The sequence below is a fragment of the Chinchilla lanigera genome, unplaced genomic scaffold, assembly GCF_000276665.1.
Source record: "Chinchilla lanigera isolate Chin_1 unplaced genomic scaffold, ChiLan1.0 scaffold00069, whole genome shotgun sequence".
Classification (NCBI taxonomy): Eukaryota; Metazoa; Chordata; class Mammalia; order Rodentia; family Chinchillidae; genus Chinchilla; species Chinchilla lanigera.
The window spans coordinates 2,458,905-2,479,070 of NW_004955470.1; the positions used below are offsets into that span (position 1 = coordinate 2,458,905).

Sequence of the window (20,166 nt, forward strand, 5' to 3'; positions counted from 1 at the left end):
CATTTGCTCACCACTTACCTTCTGTCCCCTGCCTAAAATGAGAGGAGATGGCTGGAGCTCCAGCAGCCATACTGAAGTCATTAGACAAGTGAGAGGAAGGAAGCTGGTGCTAAAAATGGCAGCATTGGACGATGACCATAGGCCTTCATGAGAGCAGGCATTCGGCCTGGAGATTTGACTTGTTTTTTGCAGTTGATTTGCCTGCATGGTGCAAAGGGAGATAGGAGATACCACTGGTGAAACAAATCTGTAAGTCAGCTAGGAGTGGTTTGGCTTTTGGGTCCTGTTGGTGTGCTCAACCTGCTCAGAAATGTGTCACAATAGCACCATGTACGGGCCCAGCCTCTGTGGGCCAGTCCTGACTGCCCAGCAGGGTGCCACAGGGCTTCTAGCCTGGGCCAGGAAAGGAGCGAAAGACAGAGAAGAGGCAGAAAGCGAAAGCCCTGAGGGGCTGGGGAAGACATGCGGTGACTTCTTGTGGCTTCCCAACCCCCCAGGCAGCACAGTCCAGTGGAACTTTCTGAAACAATGGAACTGTTCTGCATCTATGCTGCCCAGTGCCCTGGCCACAAGCCACATGTAGCTGCTGAGTGACAGAAATGTGGCCAGTGTGACTAGGAACCCAACTGGAAGTTTTATTTAATATCAATTAATTCAAGTTTAAATGTAGCCACACACGGCCACGAGCTACCAGTTCTGTGTGAAGTTTTCCATGTGGAGGTGGGCAATTTTCCCGTGGTTTCCCCCATCCGTGGTTTTTCTTTCCTGGTTTCAATTATCCACAATCAACGACAGTCCAAAAAGAACTAGATCCCAGAAACAAACAGTTGATTAATTTTAAATTGTGTATTGTGCTGTGTGATATGATGAAATCTCTCACAGACCTGTTCTTTCCTCCCTAGAGGTGAATCACCCCTCTGTCCAATGTATCCAAGCTATATGTGCTGCCTGTCTATTAGTTACTTAGTTGTAATTGCAGTTACCAGATTGTCAATGCATCAATCAGAGTATTTGAGTCCAAGTAACCCTTACTGTATGTAACAATAGCCCCGGGCACAAGAATAAAGATGTTGACAATGCAATGTTTGTGTACTGTTATAACTATCCTATTTTATGATTAATATTTATCTCTTACTGTCCCGAAGCTATAAATTCAACTTACCGTAGGTTCAGATGTCCAGAAAAAAACAGGATACAGAAGGTTAGGTGCTATTGGTAGTTTCAGACATCTGCCAGCGGTCCTGGAATGACTCTTGTGTGGACCAAGTGGGACAAATGTATCCCCACAAAGTCCACGGACAAACTAGACTGACGTGCAGAAGCCTGAGATTGGCTCTGGCTGGTATCCTACAAGTCTCCCAAGCTTGTCTTTGGACAGCTTTTGAAGGGAGAAGCACTAAACCATGCTCAGAAACACACAGGCTACAGGGATGAGGTGACAGGCCCCTGAAGGTGGCCAATGGCACCCAGGCCCGAGCCTTTCTCTCTCCTGTCCTGCTCTGCTCAGGATGCCTCTCTTCTAACAGCACAAACCATTTTGGGCACAGATGACATCTATCACATGTGAGGGATTATGGGCCAAGACCCAGTGCTGTCCTTCCCCTGGCCGGGGTTTTGCCCCGGGTTCCTCCCCAAGCACTGAGCTATTAGATCCGTGAACCGTCTGTCCTCAGGGGAGGCCACATAGCCTGTGATGAAGCCCCACTGGGCCATCCTCAGCTTGGCCAGCTACCTGCTGCATGCATGGGAGTTACACAGTGCTTGGCCTCAGTCTCCTAATCTGTAACTTGGGGATACAGGATGGTTACCACAAAGGGTTGTCCTGAGACTGAAGGCAATTACTGTAGGAAGAATTCTCAGAAAGCACCGCACACAGCAGGTCACAGTAGGCATTCAATAGTCCTGGCTGTTCTTATAGGAATTAGTATCTTTTTGCCACTTGCTCCAGAGCACAAGACATTTCTCTCACCCCAGATCTCTACGCCCGCGGTGACTGGTCCCCCCTGACTTCGACATCCCAGGGATCCCATGATCTGCCTCCCTCTTGGTTTGCTCCCAGAGGCCGCTGCACTGTGTCCTACAGTATCTGGGAAGGGAACACCACTGCGCATCTGTTTGTTGCGCTCTGCGCAACAGTCTGCAGAGGCCGACCTGGCAGGAGATGAGCAGATATAGTCATGAGGGAGTGGCCGGCAGAGGCGATAGAGGAGCTGGGGCGCGTGCACAGTGGCAGAGGGCCTTCCTTGATGGGTACACATCTATGCTTAGAGGAGTGGGCTTGAGTATGCATGTGTTGGTTTGTTTTTTCCCGGATGGGTATGGCAGTCTCTGTGGGGGACTTGCAGAGGGAACTGGGGGACCCGGAACTGTGTCTACTCAGACACACAGTCAGAATCCCAGGCTGAGTTCCGGCTTCTTCTCACTGTGGCTGTGCGGCCGCATGCGAGTCAGCGATCTTTCTGAAGCTCGGTCGGGCGCGGGGATGGGACCCACAGCGGAGACACTAACCGTGCAGCTCGGAGTCGCTGACATTACCAACACTCTCTTCCCGCGCGACTCGAGGGCGCTCAGTGTGGGGAGGACACTGCCCGTCGTTGGAGCCCTGGGCGAGCCCCGGGGCTGCTGATCGGGTCTTCCCCTTCCCGCAGCGGCGTAGGCTGCGAAGACGTCCAGTCGGGGCCACCACAGATGTCTAGCCCTTAGCCATTTGCACCTGAGCCTGCCCCCAAACCCGCCCAGTCACTACCGTGACTCTCTGGACAACCTCGACTCCGCACATTCTGTCAGATTTTTTTATGCATTTGTCCTGTTTCAGAAGCTGAGGGACATGGGCGCGGGCTGGAGTTCTTCCACACAGGCAGCTGTCCCACACCAGCGCCCACTGTCTTTCACACACGCCTTTCTCCAATCATGAGCGTGCCTGCTTCTACGCATGCGCATGCCTGCTTCTACGCACGCGCATGTTTGCTTCTACGCATGCGCATGCATAGAAGAAGGCATGCATAGAGGAAGGCATGCGCATGCGTCTGGCTTCCTGTCCACCTAGAGCACTTCAGATTCCTGGCCCTCATCACTTGCCCAAGCTGTTCTTCTGTTCGCCACTCCAGGAAAAGAATCATCCCAGATGTCAGCTCCCCTGGCCTGATTCTGGCTTCCTGCGCAGTGTTGCCCTTCAGGTGAGCACAGTGACCTACCTTGTCCAGAACACCAGTTTGAGGGTGATGCCACACCCATCGGCTGGACCCTGCTGTCCTTGTGGCCAGTTCACAGTCTCCACCTTTGTGTGAGGACAAGCCACAAAGCCACATGGATCTCCGTTCTGCATTTGAGGTGGTGGCTTCTGTGTGTTTGATTTTTTTTTTTTAACTTCAGTAGAACTTTACACTATCGTTAGTTTAATCTAGACTTGACTCACATATTCTTTAAAATATGAAGCTGGAGAGGTTTCCCTTTACTTAATCATTTGGATCCATGGAGCCTGAGAGCAGAGACTTGTGGCATGCGGCTGGAGGTTGTTGCCGCTATTCCAACATTCTCAAGCACCTCAAGTAGCTCCCTTTTCTACACAGGTTTCGCTGATGGGGACCAAGGGAGTACAAAACACACACAGTAGAATATATAATGAAGGTGGGGATGATTTAGACAACCAATCTTCTGATGCGTCCTGCTCTCTAGCTTTCTTTCCTCTATCCTAAAGGACCTGGAGACACACAGACATTACCAGGGCAGCTGGTAATCAGATGGTAACAGTAAGTTACTGTCCGCATCCAGAACTGAAACACATGGTTGGTGACTGTCTTTGCTTGTATACAACCCTGTCCTCAGAGTTTGTGCATGAGAAGCACTTGATTCCACTCAGACAGCCCTTTCGATCTGGTACCGCAGGGCCCCGCCTGACAGATGGGCAGCTCCTCTCCTCCCCATGCAGTGGTCTCTTTGAAGTCCCCAGAAGTGCCTGCTCAGTGAGATTGGTGGAGGGAAGAAGTGAGACGCAGATGAGGGCAGACTGCCACCCAGCAGCATGAAAAGTGACTGCAGAGCAGGACGTCCTGGCTAACTAATGACTCTGCCAGTGACTACCTCATCTGTCCACAGTGTACATCCCTGCTGTGTTTGCTCACTAGCTGAGCTCATCATTGTGGCCCTGGACAGATCAGGAGTGGGCACTCAGAGGGGACAAATAGCTGCCTTCAGTGTCATACACCCCTCTGGGCACACCTCACCTCTACCTGCCCTTCAGCTGCCAAAATCATCAGCATCTTTCAGCTCTTAATTTCTGTCATTCTCTGTGAAATGGAAAGTCAGTAGGAGATGATGGATGTCTGAGTGAAGTAGAAATTGTTCTTCATATTTCAGAAAATTGAGCCCCAGAGTCATCTGAGCAAAGTGATTCAAAAGATAACTGTACTTTCCCTAGTCCTCCGCTGGTGGGAACGTAGAGCGCTGTGCTTCCTCATGCTGCAGGCTTTGATTTTATATTGTGCTGAACTTAGGAGGGACCAACCACACTGGTGCTCAGAGTGAATCAATTTGGTTTTGAAAGGGCGTCCCCGCAGTAGTGGGGGTGGAGGAGGTAGTATTTGTGGAGTACCTTTGTGGGCCAGGTGTGTGTGTCTGTGAACTTATTTAAACCCCATGTCCCACTTTCCAAGGCTGGGTACAATAAACGCAGGTTACAGTTGAGCAAACCGAGACCCCTGAGGGTGCACTATAGACCCAGAATTCCTGGTCCCCTTGGATGTCCAATGGTGTATATATGGTCAGCCTTCTCTGAGTTCTGTTTTCCAAGATCACATACAGATTAAAACCTTTTTAGGATAGCTCAAATGAGTTATTTCTCAGGGCATACAGTTGTCTTTGTAACTCCTGCCAGGCAGCTCTGTTATGGCCTCAGAGTCTCATCTGAGGCCCAGTGGTGTGTCCCCAGCTGGCCCCTGAATCCACAGCAGGCACCTGCAGGCTGTACCTGGAAGGGCCTGGGACTTTTGTACTGACTCAAGTGAGCTCCCAGCACCTCCTAGGAGGTGCAGACAGGATCTTTCTTTCAACCTGCACATGAGGTAATTAAAGGACTAGCATTTTCCAGCTTTAATTCATTTTTCCATATAATTAAAAATGAAACACTTTCTACTCTGTCTTCCTTCCGGTTCCCTCTGTGACCCTTTGCTTCCATTTTCCTGGAGCCTTTTAGTTTCGTTATGCAAATGTAAGCAAAGAGGAATGAGCCTTTTTCTTTCCTACCTGATTTTTCACAGAAACTGTCAATATAGTTTTCATTTTGTTTTGCAGTGCTGGGGACAGAGCCCCTGAGCCAGCCCCTGAGCCACACCCTGGCCAAACAGTAGTTTTTTAGTGTTAACTCTTACGTGTTCCTAGTGCAGCTGCCGTTTCAGGGCCACTGACCATTTGCGCTCTGTGTGGCTGGTTTAGCTGCTCCCCTGTTCTGTGGGTTGGGCCTGAAACTCATGCAGGTGTCCCCAGGGGAGGTGGGGAACAGGTAGACAGGAGGCCTTTGCACACAAGGAAGCCACCATGTATGTTCTCCTGTCCCCAGCAAAGCCCCCGGGGGCCTGAGTGGTGAGTTGCCATCATTAGGATCAGTGGTGGTTTTGAGGTACACTCTCAGGGGACAGGGACTTCATTCTCCAGGGTGATAGTTTGGTATGAGAGCAGTGATTGGGACTCTGTGTACTTCATGAGGGTCCCAGATCCCCAGAGTCACCCTGAAGCCAAATTACATTTATAAAACAGGTGGATGAGGAGGTAGACATTGGGTGTTCAAAAGAGGAAATTTCAGGAACACTTGAAATGAAGCTCCCTAGTGACAGTAGGTGCCCTTGTGGTGGTAGTAGCCAAGCTGACTTGTACAGGCTCCTCCTCCAGGTCCCTGGCCGCTTGGCCTGCCTCCAGTGGATGTTTGGGTGCACATGGTACCCCATATGGGGGGAGGGGACAGCTGTCCTCACAGCAGCGGCCTCTGGGATCTATAGTGCTTCCTGGATTCCACCTTAAAGCACTATTAGGGCCAGAAGGTGACACAAAGGCCCAGGGTGGCTGATATTTGCTGAGGTGCAACAGCCCAGGCCCCACCTGGTCAGACCTGTCCCTTCCAGATGCCAGGTGGGGTGGCGGGTCCTCCGTGAGGACCAGTCCTCAGTAGACCTTTAAATCAGCAGCGGGATTTTTCAGCTACCTGGAGCAGCCTGCTTTTAGCAACCTTTAATTTGGCTTCTTTTTAGTAGAGACATTGACACAGAAAAGAAAGCAAGTGACTGGTGCTTAATGGGAGGGCACCGTGTTTCTAGATCGGGGAGAGAATGGCAGAGGAAACAACATAGAAAGTGAGTAGGAGTCCACACTCTGTGAGTCATCTAACAGTGGGCCCCATGTTCACTTGGGTCTCCCCAAATTCATGCTCAGAATGTGACCTTATTAGGCAACGGGGTCATTACAGAAGCAATTAGTTAGGATGCGGACATACTAGAGAGGGTCCCTGACCCCCCTCTAGTCCACTCAGGTGGCTGGTGTCCTTACAAGCAGAGGAAATGTAGAGACAAGTGCACCTCAGGGAGAGCGCTGTGTGAAGACGGAGTTAATACAGCCAGGAGCCAAGAGAGAAGCCTGGAGCAGACCCTCCCTTCTGAGGAAGCCCAGTCCCACGGAACCTCTGAGTTCAACTTCCAGCCTTCAGGATTGCAACACAGTAAATGTCTGGGCTTGCGCCACTTCATTTGTGGCCCTTTATATGGCAGCACCTACAAATGAACACAGCGTTAGCACCTTACAGGCATTAAAGGGGGCTGCCAGGAGCAGGCTCACCACTCCCAGGTCCTGCTAGCTTGGACCGGCCACTCAGGAATGTCTGCCGATAAAAGGGACTCCACCATAAGCAAGAAATCCTTTTTTGATTTACATGAGTCAAATGTTCTCATTTCATTTTAACTTTTCCTGAGTTGTAGAAAATGACGTTCAAAATTGGAAGTCGGTCTTTACATTTGCCAAAAAAAAAAAGACCGGCTTCATTCTTATCTATGATGTGTCCCACACGCTGGTGGCCACAAGAGTGTGTCCCCGTGAAGGAAGCTTTGGGGGCTGTCATCCCCAGGCTCAGGGTGCAGGCGGTCGGAACTTTCACCCACATTTCACCCACTTTTCCTGCTCTTTTCCCTTTCTCTGTTGTTCTCAAGCATCACCCCACATGATGACTTAACAGAGAGGGGACTGAGGTTCTCGGGGGCTTCAAAGTCACAGCGTATGGAGGGACTTTTGGTCTCTTTGGTAGTTATAGAACCAGGGTGGCAGGGAGACCAGCAGAAGGTGGCTTTGACAATCAGTTCAGAAAAACAGGAACCATCAGTTCATGAGAACTGGAAGAGAAAAATAGTTTAAAGAACTGAGAAGGTGCCACATTATAGTGAAAGAATGTTGGGTTTTGGAAATGACAAAAACGAGTCATTATCACCTCGAAAACCCCATGGAGTCAGTTACACGAGACGTAACCGCACACAAACACGGGCATTTCTTATAATATCATGGCATTTACAGTCAAGAAGTTTCTTTCAGCGTATTTCATGGAAAGTTATTTTAGTAGCAGGGGTAGCCTTCAGCGATGAGTATTTGTCGAGAGTAAAACTGTATCTTCAAAGGCAGGAGGTGGGGAGGGAGGACTCAGAACTGGAGGCGACCTGGAGGGCAGGTGCCCACTTGCTGAGCTCCTGCTAGGTGTTTCTGGGGCACAGGGGGTGCCAGGGGGGCAGCGGGGGTGGTTTGGGGTGCACCTGCCATCAGGGCCCCCAGATCACCATCATTTGCTACAAGTGCCAGCTTCTAAATGTTTAATTCTTTTGCTGTAAAATTGTGGGCCTTGTTTAAAGCAGAGCCAAAACAATGTAAAAAACAGTTATGTCTGTATGATGGAGATCCAGGCTTGTTACTTTAAGGTAATGTACTATATAAAGAAAATATAAAAGCACCAGGTGAAAGGTGCCCTAAGGGTGGAGGTGCCCTGAGGCTTAGCTGCCCCAGGGCAGGGAAGAGGTTGTGTGGGTGCCCTGTGACTCTCTCTGGTGACTGTCTCCACCACAGTATGGCATTTTAGGAGTTAAGACAGGAAGAAAATAACACGGGTAGCCTCCCGCTGAGGGTGCACCTGATGATTGCCTAAAGAACGTCCCACAACTCCTCCCCTTGAAAATTTACAACAGTACAGTTGAAGTTGTACCCTTTGGCTTTTCTTTCTTGTAGTCCTGCCAGTCATACACAATGGGTCTCTTTACAAAAGGGCTCCGCACTTAAGGCTGCACTTAAAATTTACCCTCCCTGCTGAAGAGTTTTATGGCATAAATCCAATAAAATTGTAGCCATGCGTTAAAAAAATATGAAGTGTAATGTTCAGCTTCTAGAAAGTGATTTTTTAATAACAAATATATTAACTATCAGATTGTTTTGGAGAGAATTGGTTTCAAAGAAGGCCAGTGATTTGAAGATACCACCATGTATTATAGCAGTCATTGATATTTTCCTACTAATCTATCCATAACTCTCTAATGTTTGTATTGTTCCTATCCTATTTCATAAATGGATCCATGTTTATTATTATGTGTTTCCTACAACAACCATTGAGAATTATTGAATGATTATTCAGTAGGTCACTCAAGTATAGTTCTATTTATATTCTTTAGAAGCCACTTTGAAGATACCTAAGTATAGTACAACAACTATTGATAATCTCCTACCTCTTTTGTCTGTAACTCACTATCATTTGTCTATTTGTTTTCCTGAGAAACTATCTTATAGATAACAATACGTAAAACAATAACCATTGATAATTTCCTACCACTTTGTCTGTAATTTGGTAAGCCCCTCCTATTATTATGTTATCCTTCTTTTACTCTTTAAAATAAAAAAAAAAGAAGGCCAGTGAGGTCTATTAATTGTTCTTTTATAAATTATCCACTCATCCTTTTTGTCCACATCTCCCTCCTTCCTTTTATCTCCTTTCCTTCCCTTCATTTTTTTCTGTTCAGTAGAGTTGAACTAGTATCCTGGATTTTACACTTTTAATATTTGTGCTACTTCTCCTCCCTTATCTTTTTTACTTTGTTCACCATGTCTTTTATATTGTAGAAATGTTTAATTTAATTAATTAATTAATTAATTAATTTAATTAATTAATTTGTTTTTTGTCTTTTGGAGACAGGGTGTCGCTATGCAGTTCAGGCTGGCCTTGAGCTCACTTTGTAGCCCAGGCTGGTCTCAAACTCACAACGATCCTCCTGCCTCAGCCTCCCGAGTGCTGGGATGACAGGCATGCACCACCACACTCAGCTCCAGAAATGTTTAATTTTAAAGTAATTATTATTTTCCTTTTGAGCCCTGAAGTTGATGCCTTACTTAGAAAGTCTATCCCTACTGCTCACTTAGGAAAAATAGTCTCTCATTTTTTCTTCTAATGCTCTAAAATTTTATTTTTGAAGTTTAAAATATGAAGTCATAGGGGCTGGGGATTTAGCTCAGCGGCACAGCGTCTGCCCGGCAAGCGCAAGGTCGTGAGTTCAATTCCTGGTATCAGGAAAAAAAAAATATGAAGTCACTTTGGATTTATTTTTGTGATTTGAAGGAAGGAGGTGTAATTTTCCCCTGCACGGGCAACTAATTTTTCTAGACTATTTCTGAAGTAGCCAACTTTTCCGCGATGAGGTTTGCGTGTTGGGAGAGGGATGAGATAGACATGCGACAGAGGAAGGGGGCGGGGCAGGTGGCTGGGGGCAGTTGGACACTGAGTAGAAGGACGAGAGCTCGGGAGACTGTGGCAGAAATGGGTCCGGTGGTGGGCATCCCAGGCGGAGAAAGATGTCCAGAGCGGATGCCCATGAGGCCGGGCAGTGCCCCCTGGGAAAACCTGCAGCCACTGGGAGAGTAAAGTTCAAATACCTGTGTATTGAGAAAATTTGAGCTCCATTGTGCAAGGTAGACTGGCAACTCGAGGTGAAAATGGGTCTGATTTCTGTGGGGCTAAAAATAAACAGAACAGTGAAAATAAGCTCAAGCAGGAATGGACACAACCTACAAGAAGGGCACCCATTTTCCCCAGTGTGGATGGTGAGTCCGATCAAAGGATTCAGGGTGGTGGGTGCCTGTGGGTCCCAGAAGCCAAGCTGGCGGCCGCTAGTCACATCTCCAGGATGCTCCACTTCTGTCTTACCACCTCGAGGCCCTTTGAGCAGCACTACTGAGTCTCCTGCATTCCCATTCTGAGTCAGGGCGGATATGGGCCAGGCTATTCTAGAGAATGCAGTCACAGAAGGACCTGCACCGGGCCCCATGCTCTGCCTTCTCCCCCTTGGAATTCTCAGTAGTGTTTGAGCGAGGAATTGCACACACTCATTCTGCACAGGAGCCCATGGCTTACATAGCCTGGCCTCAACATTAGACCCACGTGGGCCGCAGTCCCTTTCCCGCTCAGCCCAGATGACATCTGCATCCTCCAGTGCCTGCTCCTGGGAGCCCCTGCTTGAAGGCAGAGCTGGCTGTCTTGTGACCTGGTCCTCTTGTGATCTGGCCTCTCTACCACTGCTTTAAATAACAGCAGAACCCCATATATAAAATGTGGCTCAAAAGCAACTTGCAGAAATGAAGAGGCAGGGGTGGAACTGTAGCAAAAGAGTTGCCTCCCCCTGACAGCTGGATGTGGGCTGTGTGCGTCTTGTGTGCTGGGAGGGTGCAGAGGAAAAAGCGGCCAGCAGGAGGCCCAGTGCACCACTAAATCCACAGCTCAGCTCCTCGGCACACAAATACCCTGCTTGGCACCAGCTCCGGGGTTCAGGGCTCCAGGCCACAGGAAGACTGGCTGCAGGGACCTGTCTGTCCCCATGTAGCACGTGGCATGTGGGAGGGGGCTGTTGCACAAGCTTTCTGCTTTATCCATCAATTTCAGGGTTCCCTTGGGATGGAGGAGCTGGTTCTCCATCAGAATATTCTCTGACCATCATGTCGTCTTGTCACTTGGTGGCTGTCCCTGAACGGGGGCATCAGCCTAGCCTCAGTCACCTCTTGGACACCAGGCTCAGGCAGTGAGGCAAATGAGGACCCAAGGGGAAAACCTGCTGCTCTCCTTGTGTTCCTGCCCAGACTCTGCCAAACCCATGGCTCCTGAGTGGTTTGGTTCTCCTGGACTGTGGAACTCGGGCTCTAGCCAGGTGAGCTCACAGAGGCCAGAGCTGGAGAGTTCTGGCTGTTCCGACAGCACGATGCCCCTGAGATGCCCACACAGCTACGTACACCCACCCCCGGAAAGTTTCAGGCCTGCACCTGCTGAGTTTCAGGCTGGTGTGTGTAATGTGGCAACACCTGTAACTACAGGCTCGGAGGATGGAGGGGTGTAGATCCTAAAGGCTATGCTCCAAAGGGATCTACAGTCAGATGTCAAGTTGGAAAATCCAAAAGAAATTTTTTTTTAATCTGTGGGACTTCTCAGATCATTTGACCTTGCATTGTAAATATACAGACGTGCTTTGAAACTACCTAAAATGACACAAAACAACACAAAATGTGCAGCATCTCCTGAACTGAGATGATGGAGATCCCTCCCTTTCTCCTGTTCCCCTTCCTCCCTACCTCCCTACCTCCCTTCTTTGCAGAATGTCGTGAAACCCAAGTTCCAAAGAATGCAGTTAAGGACAAGGCATATGAGTGTTGTAGACCTGTAGAAGGGCTAAATTACTGTGGACGGAAGGATAGGGGACATTTGGTTGAAATTTAAAGCACGGGAAAAGAATTGCACATAGCGGGAACTATGTCAGGAGCAGAGCACGGTTCCTGTGGAACATGTCTAGGGTTCCTCTGCTCAGGCGGGTGGAGCGAGGGTTGTCTACGGAGCCCCCAGTTGCCAGATTCTAGAGCCAGGTGCTCATCTGAAGGCTGTGTGTTTGGTGGGTGCTTAAAGGTTTCTGAGCAGGGCATGGCATGAGGAGTGCACACCTCAGAATAACAACTTGGTGGTACAATCGAAGTGAAGACATAATGGGAGGTTGAGAGCTCTCTGAGAAGTCATTCTCAAGCCAGGTGTGGTCGTGCAGGCCTGTGATCCCAGCCCTCTGAGAGGCTGAGGTAAGAGGATTCAAGTTTGAGCCAAGCCTGAGACTGTCACTGTGAGACCTGTCTCCAAAGAAGGGAGGTTGGGTGTAGCTAAGTGAAAGGTCCTGGGTTTGGTATCTGCTACCTAAAACAAAACAAAACAAAACAAAACAAAATAAGTCGTTCTTGGCGTGGAAGCCTGGCGTGTCCCTGAAGGAGTGTCCTGGACCACAGGAGGCCGAGGGATGGACAATCCAGACAGAGCAGCAAGATGAAGATCAGGCTGAAGTGTGAAACACTGCACTGCCACTTTGAGAGTTTAGAACAGATGGCTGCGCCTGGGCCTCCACCTGTGCAGATGGGTCAGGAGAATTTGACATGTGTGAGGGGTGGGCCAGAGTGGAAGTGGCTTCTCTCACCCAAGCATTAAGCGTCTTACAGAGCGAAGTTATTACTGAGTTGGCAAGTACCCCTAGGGGCTCCCCCTCGGTCCCTTGAGTGTATATTGGCTGAGCAGCCACCAATGACAAGTGGAGACACCTGCCTGTCGCGTGGCACCCTGCCACTCTTTCAGGGAGGCCAGCTCCTCTGCTGGCTGTGTGGGTGCAGATGGTGCGAGTGACCAGAGCCCCTGGCTCCAGCAGCGGCCTTGTTGCTGGGCTGGATGCTTCCTGTTGCTGGTCAGGAGCTGCAATCCCAGTGTTGGGTAATGCACAGTTACTATGCAATATCCCAGTGGACTTTTTTAAAACAAGGAAACGTTCCATTTGGACCCAGTGGAATCCACTGTTCTCTTAGTTACGTATCCTAGGATCTCGTGAAGTACACCTTGAAATTGTTAATAAAGGAGTAAGTAGACAACTCAAACATGTCCTGTGGTTTGGGAGTCACAGTTTTTGTTGCTCATGCATGACACAAAGAACATTCCAGGAACATCACTTCTTAGAGCTTTGTGCTGGGAGAAATGCAGCTTCTCCGGCCGTCTTCCAAAGAAACTCCATCAACTTGTTCTCCGTCTGCCCCCACCTTGCTGCCTTCCCCCACGCACAGGTGTGTCTGTGCTCACACTGACATGCGGACATGCTCTGGGGTGCTCTGCTATGCACGCATTTGGTGCATGAAACAAATCTCTCTTCAGTTGAGGCGTGGAACCAGGTGGATAGGTAAGAGGTGTTAAGTACTTAGAAAGGCAGACACGATAGTCCCCGGACATTGTAAAGAACACTATACGCCAGCTTGCTGTGGGATACACTATTAGAAATAGTTCTGCATAGTGATTAGGAAGTCATGAGATTCCAAACAAAGTGAAAAGTGTCACATCTACACAACTCAGCACCGTGAAGATACGGAGGTGACTCAGATAGCGATCTCAGTGGTGATGACTTGGTGACCTTGGAAAGGTAAGATCTGAGCAGCAGGCTGAAAGGGGAGGGAATAGCCCTGCACGGGTCGAGAGTGCTGTGACCTGGAGTTTAACTGGGATGGTGACTTGCCCCAGACTTGCGGTGCTCACAAAAGAGGTGGTGTTTGGGCAAGACCTGGAGAGGGAGGTAGAATTACGTGGGCAGAGGGGAGGTGTCAGCATGTGCAGAAGTACAGAGGTAAGGGCCACGGCTGTGCACATGAGATGCAACGTCAGCTATCATTTGGCTACATAGAAGCACACAGTTCCACGGGAAATGACTGTCGTGATCAAGCCTGCTGTGACACAAGCATGCAAGTAAATACGACGGCACCTTCAGGATGAAACATTCTTCTGACGAGGCTGACCTTGCTCAAGACAGGGCTGAAATTCCTTTTGGGTGGCCAACCCGAGAGGTTGTTCAGGAGCCATGTGAAAACCTTTACAGTTTGGGCCATGGTCTGGTCTGGTCTCCCACCTGGCTCATGTCACCTGATCATTTCTGTCACTCTATCCAGTATCAACAGAGCGCACTGGGGGCCTGAAAAGCTCTCCCCAAAGAACTTGCAAAGCAAGCACGAAGCTACATGAGGTGACTTCTACAGCACGGTTTGTTTGAATTATCCAGAGTCCTTCATTAACACTTTCAGGGTGCAAATTTATGAGGTTCCAGACAGGCAGTTCAGTGAGTAGTAGATTCTGGTTCCAAATAGCAAGAAATTTCCTGGATTTTTTTTTCATTTTTTAAAATTTTTTTATTTATTTTTTTGTCTTTTTGAGACAGAGTCTTACTATGAGTTCAGGCTGGCCTTGAGCTCACTTTGTAGCCCAGGCTGGTCTCAAACTCTCAACGATCCTCCTGCCTCAGCCTCCTGAGTGCTGGGATTACAGGCATGCACTACCATACCTGGCTAAAATTTCCTGTTTTGAAGAACCAGGTCCATTTGGAATATTCTGTCCTAACTATATACTACTGCATTCATAACCCCACAGTACCTGTCTGGCGTCTTTCTTGCTGTGTCGCTGGGCACTTTCTTCCCCATCATAGGCGGTCACAGTGCTGCATGTGCGTTCAGTGCTTCTCTCCTCGACTGCTTCTGGTTACCTCTGTCTCTGTGTGCATCTGTGCTGTGGTGGGAGACTTGGCTCTCAACAGTTCTTCATCATTAGGAATCATTTCATACCTTGTCAATTATTCTGGGCCCAAACTTCCTTGGATTGCTTCCCACCTAATAAGCCCCACTATGGGGCAGATCACTGTCCCCTGAACCTTCTCAGCTGCTCCTGTCCTCCTAACACTGCAGGTCTTAGAATTAAATACGTTTTAGGTGAAAATTGCCCAACTCAATGTAGAAAGAGGCCACTGCCTCCCTTTCACCGTACAGATCCCTATTAGTGCCCATCAGAGTGCTTTGCTTAGCTGATGGTCACGTGACATTTCTGTTGCCAATGGGATTTTGTAAGATATTTTCCCACTTTAAATTTTGTTTCAAAAGACAAATCACCTATGTTTGAAACCTATGTAGTAATGGTTGATTTTCTTTTTTTTTTTTTCACCCACCGATGTACATAACCTAATACTGTTGTTTTTTTTTTTAAACAATTATTTGGAATTTTTAAGCCATTACCCTATTTGTAAGCATCCTGTTTGTGAGCTCACCATTTTACCTTCCTGCTTGGTGGGGTCATCAGTAGGTCTCACAAACACACCGTCTGTGTTGGCATCAAGACATTGAACAAGTGGCGGACAGGACAACGGAAGGTGGAATGTGGAGCATGGTTAAAGAGAACATGACTCCAGGCAGAATTTGGGGTCGGTCAGCCAATTGTGCAGTCACTAATCCTGTTGCTGAACACAGTTCTCTGACTGGCTGCTAGGACTTCTTTTAGGCAGCCTTGCTGAAATCCGGATAGGCGGCTTACTGTATTTCCTTGACCTACCCATCTGGAGGCCCTGCCACAAGAAGACGAGTTGAGCTGGCTCCTAGGACTCACCACATCCCTTCCTAGGGCTTCCAAAGCATTCTTCTTGCCAATCCACTTTGGAATGTCAGGGGCCAGCATATGAGTCTGGGACTATTGAGTGACCTTGCCCTTTTGTCTATCAGAATTGCCTGTGTCACATGGCGCCTGAGGGGCTCGCTGTGGTGGTTCGGCAGCTCCTGGGCTACAGGTCCCTGGGGCAGAGACACCGGGCACCCTTTGGTGTCTTTACAATCTCCACCCTCACTCTGCCTGTAGTGCCTCACATGTCATCGAGGTCCTTGTGATGGTTAATTGTCTGTCCTGACTTTGCTAGGCCACAGCCCCCAAGTAGTTGATACAGCATTGTTCTAGATGAAGCTGTAAAGGTATTTGTAAGATGAGATTAACATTGAAATCAGAAGACCTTGAGTAAAGTGAGGAATTGCCTGTGGACTGTGAGTGGGCCTTATTTAGTTAGTGGAAGGCCTTCATAAAAAAAAAAAAAGACTGGTCTTCTTGAAAGAGCGACTTGCCCCAGGAGACCCGGCTGCAGCATCAGCTCTCCCCTGGGCTTGTAGCCTGCCAGCCTACTTTGCACATTGCCAACTTGCCAGCCCTACAGTTGTGAGCCAGTTCCTTAACTCTGTCACGCACATGCATATGTACACACGCATGCGCACACGCACACACCAACACCCTATTGATCGTATTGCTTCTGTCTAGAGATCCCTAATACTTGTAGTACTGACAGAAAAGATAAATAGGAGCAGTGTTTTCTCTCCTTACCACACTTTTCAGTTTCTCCTTTTGCCATATGGATGTGAGCCTCCCTGGAGCCCCTCCCCGCTGGGGCTCTGTTGAACTCCACTTAAAAGTATCAATATTGAGCGGCCACAGTGGGGCAGGCTTCGGCTCCAGTGGGCAGATAGGTAGGTACCTTCTCCCCTATGTACTGTCTTTCCGGATTGTGCTCGTACTCTTCCTGTTAGAATTGTAACACCTGTCTTCTGACCTCTCCCTTCCATCCACATGCCCTGACTTACACACTTCCTAATTTCTGATATTTAAAGTCATGGATCCGACAACACAGTAGGTCTAAGGTAGATAGAAACCACATTTATTTACATGGTTGTATCTGTATACATATAAGTATATGTGTATGCATGTATATAAACACATTCAAATTCCTGGAGATTCATTTGGCAGCACTGGTTTGGAATATTCGAGTTTACTAAAATTATGAATTTGGGGCGGGTAGTGAAATTGCCTTATCAGCCCGTAGTGACTATAATTAGAAAGTGGTGCTGAATCAGAGGGGCTATGTAAAAGTGCTTAGCACTTGACCCTGGTTGGATTTAGGGCCCCCTGGTACACGCTGAGAAGTAAGGGAAATTTCCTGCAGCCACATGTGGTCACGCATGTGTGTAATCCCAGCATACTGGGAGGCTGGGGCAGGAGAGTCACATATTCAAGCCCAGGCTGGAAAACTTAGTGACTCAGCGAGACCATTTCTCAAAATAAAGAAATCTTTAAAAAGGGCTGAGGATGTAGCTCAGTGTGAAGGCCCTGGATCCAAATCCCGGTGCACCACACAGAAAGAAAGAAAAAACAGAAAAGACTTTCTGCTGATTCACCCCCACATGTCCTTGTCCCTCGTCCTGTTTCTGGGTTCTGCTCCCCAGGCCTGTTTGCTTTGCCCCCACTTTCCTCTCTCCCTCTCTGTAGGACCCTCAGCGGTCACCCTCAAAGTCTTCAGGGATCACCTTCTTTGAAGGAATGAGCATCAGGACTTTATAAAGTTTAATTGAATCTGTAATATCTTAAATGATTCTTTCTTTCTGGAAATAATTGATGTTAGCCTCTGAATTATCTTTCCTATGGTAAGAATGGAGGTCTGTCTATTTAGTATGCCCTCATCTTTCTCTGTGGATCGACAGCAGTAGTGTCCAAAAGAATCCATCATTTCCCAACTGTCCCTGAGTTCTTTAGTGTTTCTGACCCATGTCCTGATGATCATGACCAAGTGGGTTAATGTATGTCCACCAAAAGGTGTTTCCCACCTGGAGGCCAGGTGGTTTGTTGGCCAGGTGTGATGTGGACTCCAGACATTTACAGGTGATAGGTTCCATGGAAGGTGCTTCGAATCCTGGGGAAAGCCTCCCTTGGGAAGGAGGAACATCTGAGTCTGAGAAACTGCCAGCCCCATGACTCTGAGCACAGTGCACATGTCACATGAGTTTATGGGAAAACCCGCTGACGTTCCCATTGGGAACACAGGGGACTTTTCTCCCTTTCCCACACTGGCCCTCAGCAATAGAAGGGCCATCTCAGAGTTCCCCAGGAGACAGGAAGGGCTGGGGAAGCCCCTGCAGCCTGGGAAGGTGACATGTACCTGAAGATTTCTGCCCAGGGTCAGAGCAACATGGGACTCTCGAGAGCCCTGAACTGGGAAGCATTTTTTTTTTTTTCAGGTAGTAGCTATTTTTACTGCGAGGGCTGTTGGAGAACATAGTTTTGAGGTATGAAATGTGATTCCCCAGTCACACACCCTACAACTCCCCAGATGTGTCCCCGCAGACCAGGAAGTGCTGGGCAGCCACGAACCCACTCTGGAAAACTGTTTCTGAGTAAACAGGGCTCAAGACTTGGGCAGAATGTGTGTATCTGGCAAGGTCAGTATCTTGTAGCCTTTCCACTGAGCAAGTTACGAGGCTCTCCAAGGCCTGGTTTCATCATCTATAAATGAAATCAAACCTACATCCCCGTTCAGTACCAAATGCAGCCATGGTGCTCGGACCAGCGCTGGCAGGTCATCGGCGGAAGCCCAGGTGCACTTTATCCATTCAGGTGACCTTCTAGCCTTGTAATCCGGATCTTGCACAGGAGTGGAAACAGCTCTGAGTTTGCTGAATCCCAGACAACGAAGTATGGGCTTGGTCTGACTTACTCTGAGTTGTGCTTACGGTGAAGGCTGGAGGCCATCCCACATAATGCAAGGCAGTTTTGAGTGACAGGTCACTAAAGGATTAGTTGGCATCGCTACTCAGGGCCTTCCGAGAAGGGTCAGGGTCACTGTAGTTTTGTCTTATAGAAAAGTTTCCTGCTTGCAATCTAGTTGACAACTATTTTAACGGGTTTTCATCAACGAACTAGATTTTCTTTGCACCTGGGGAAATTTAGGGATTCCCTTCATTGCAGCTGTGAGCTTTACACGAACCTTGAAAATGAAACTGAGCAGAAGTGGGGACCAAGGAAGCACATCTTGGAGGGAAATGGAAATTACTGTCCTGAAAAGGGCTGCTCCCACGTACGTGCTGGTGGAAACCCTTGACATCCTCTAGAAAGAAATGCAGAATCATAAAGGCTAATGATTACAGGTTAATAGAATTATTATAGAATTATTTGGGCCTAAAATTCATATTATAAAATCCCTAAATAAGTTATCTATCATGACAGTTGAGAAAGGCATGCCTGTGAGCTCCATCCCTCAGAATGTTACATACTCTGTTTCTGGGTTGAGAATTTCTCGTCTGAGTGGCTGTTGTCCCAGATCACTTGAGTGAACTGCAAATGAACCACACGCAACGCAGATACAGTGACTGCATGCCCCAGTCCCTGGGATGTGCCTTGAATGTGAACCAGACCTGTGTTTTCTTAAACCCACGGGACGGAGATTCTGGATGTGGTAGGACCGATCTCCAGGGCCCGAGGCTGGCTGTCCCCCGTCTCAGGCCCGCTCCAGTGAGTTGAGTGAGTCGGGACACCCAGGTTACCTCCCTCCTCTCATCTGTCTCCTGGCACGTGCTTCAACGCTCCATTTATGCCAGAAGTTTGGTGTTCGCCTCGGGGCTTTGCTCTTGACATTTCTACTAATTCTCTGCTTTATATTCAAGATTGCCCTTCTGAAAGGAGATTCCCATTTCAAAATTGCATCTTTTGTGCTTTCAAGTAGGCTCGATGCATGCACCTTGTTGGCCTGGTGTGTACATTAACTTTGGAAAGAGGGATGAACATGGAAGATGGTGGGGGCTGGAGTGGGCAAGGAGAATGATTTGCATGACCATGTTTGCTGCCGGCTGCAACTGAAACCCAGCTTGTGTGGGCGGGGCCCTGTTTCCTAACGTCAGCACCCCTGCCCACGGAGGTCCCCACCAACGCACCGGTGCCCACAGAGGTAGGGGCATCGCAAGGCCCAGGGGCAGCGGGCACCAAGCGTGAAAGCAGGCGGAGCGCCTGGAGCTCAGCCTGGCTGCTGGCTGCACGCCCACAGCCTGTGCAGACACGGCACACTGGCCTTTCTGTCTGATGCCAGCCTCCTGCTGGGGTCTCTCCCTGCGCCACGGCGAGTCTGGAACAGTGGGGTCAGGTCATTTCTGGAGAGCTGCTTTTGTTCTCTCCTTTGGCAGTCATTTTCTGAATCAGCTAGAGTGTCCCTGAGCTTGATACTTGAGGGCCTGTGGAGGGCACGGCCTGCTGCCCGCTTGAGGTCACTGCCCTCAGGCAGCCTGAAGACCTGCATGGAACAATGCCTCTTCCCCTCCTTGGGCTGCACCCCAAGTACAGCAAGGCATTTTCAGTTAATAGTAACTTTGAAATTAGCTGATCTTGTAACTTCTGTTGTGATTATCCCGCTAATGTCTCTGAGTGGCAGGATGATATTTGTTTTTTAAGTAATACCAGAATATTTTTGATACAGGACTGATTTGTTCTGAGGACCAACTTTC

General features: G+C 48.6%; 1 long non-coding RNA gene across 2 annotated transcripts; it reads right to left on the reverse strand.

Annotated features, from left to right (window-relative positions):
* Window positions 1–6,162: 6,162 nt before the first annotated feature.
* On the reverse strand, window positions 6,163–15,461 carry LOC102007002. 2 transcript variants are annotated; one of them, XR_001237015.1, is made up of 4 exons: window positions 15,138–15,461; window positions 14,474–14,605; window positions 9,934–10,014; window positions 6,163–6,755 (listed from the first exon to the last, which is right to left on the reverse strand). It is a non-coding gene; the product is annotated as an uncharacterized LOC102007002 (long non-coding RNA). The 2 variants fall into 2 exon arrangements; XR_001237016.1 differs by lacking the exon at window positions 6,163–6,755 and having other exon boundaries at window positions 9,931–10,014.
* Window positions 15,462–20,166: the final 4,705 nt, after the last annotated feature.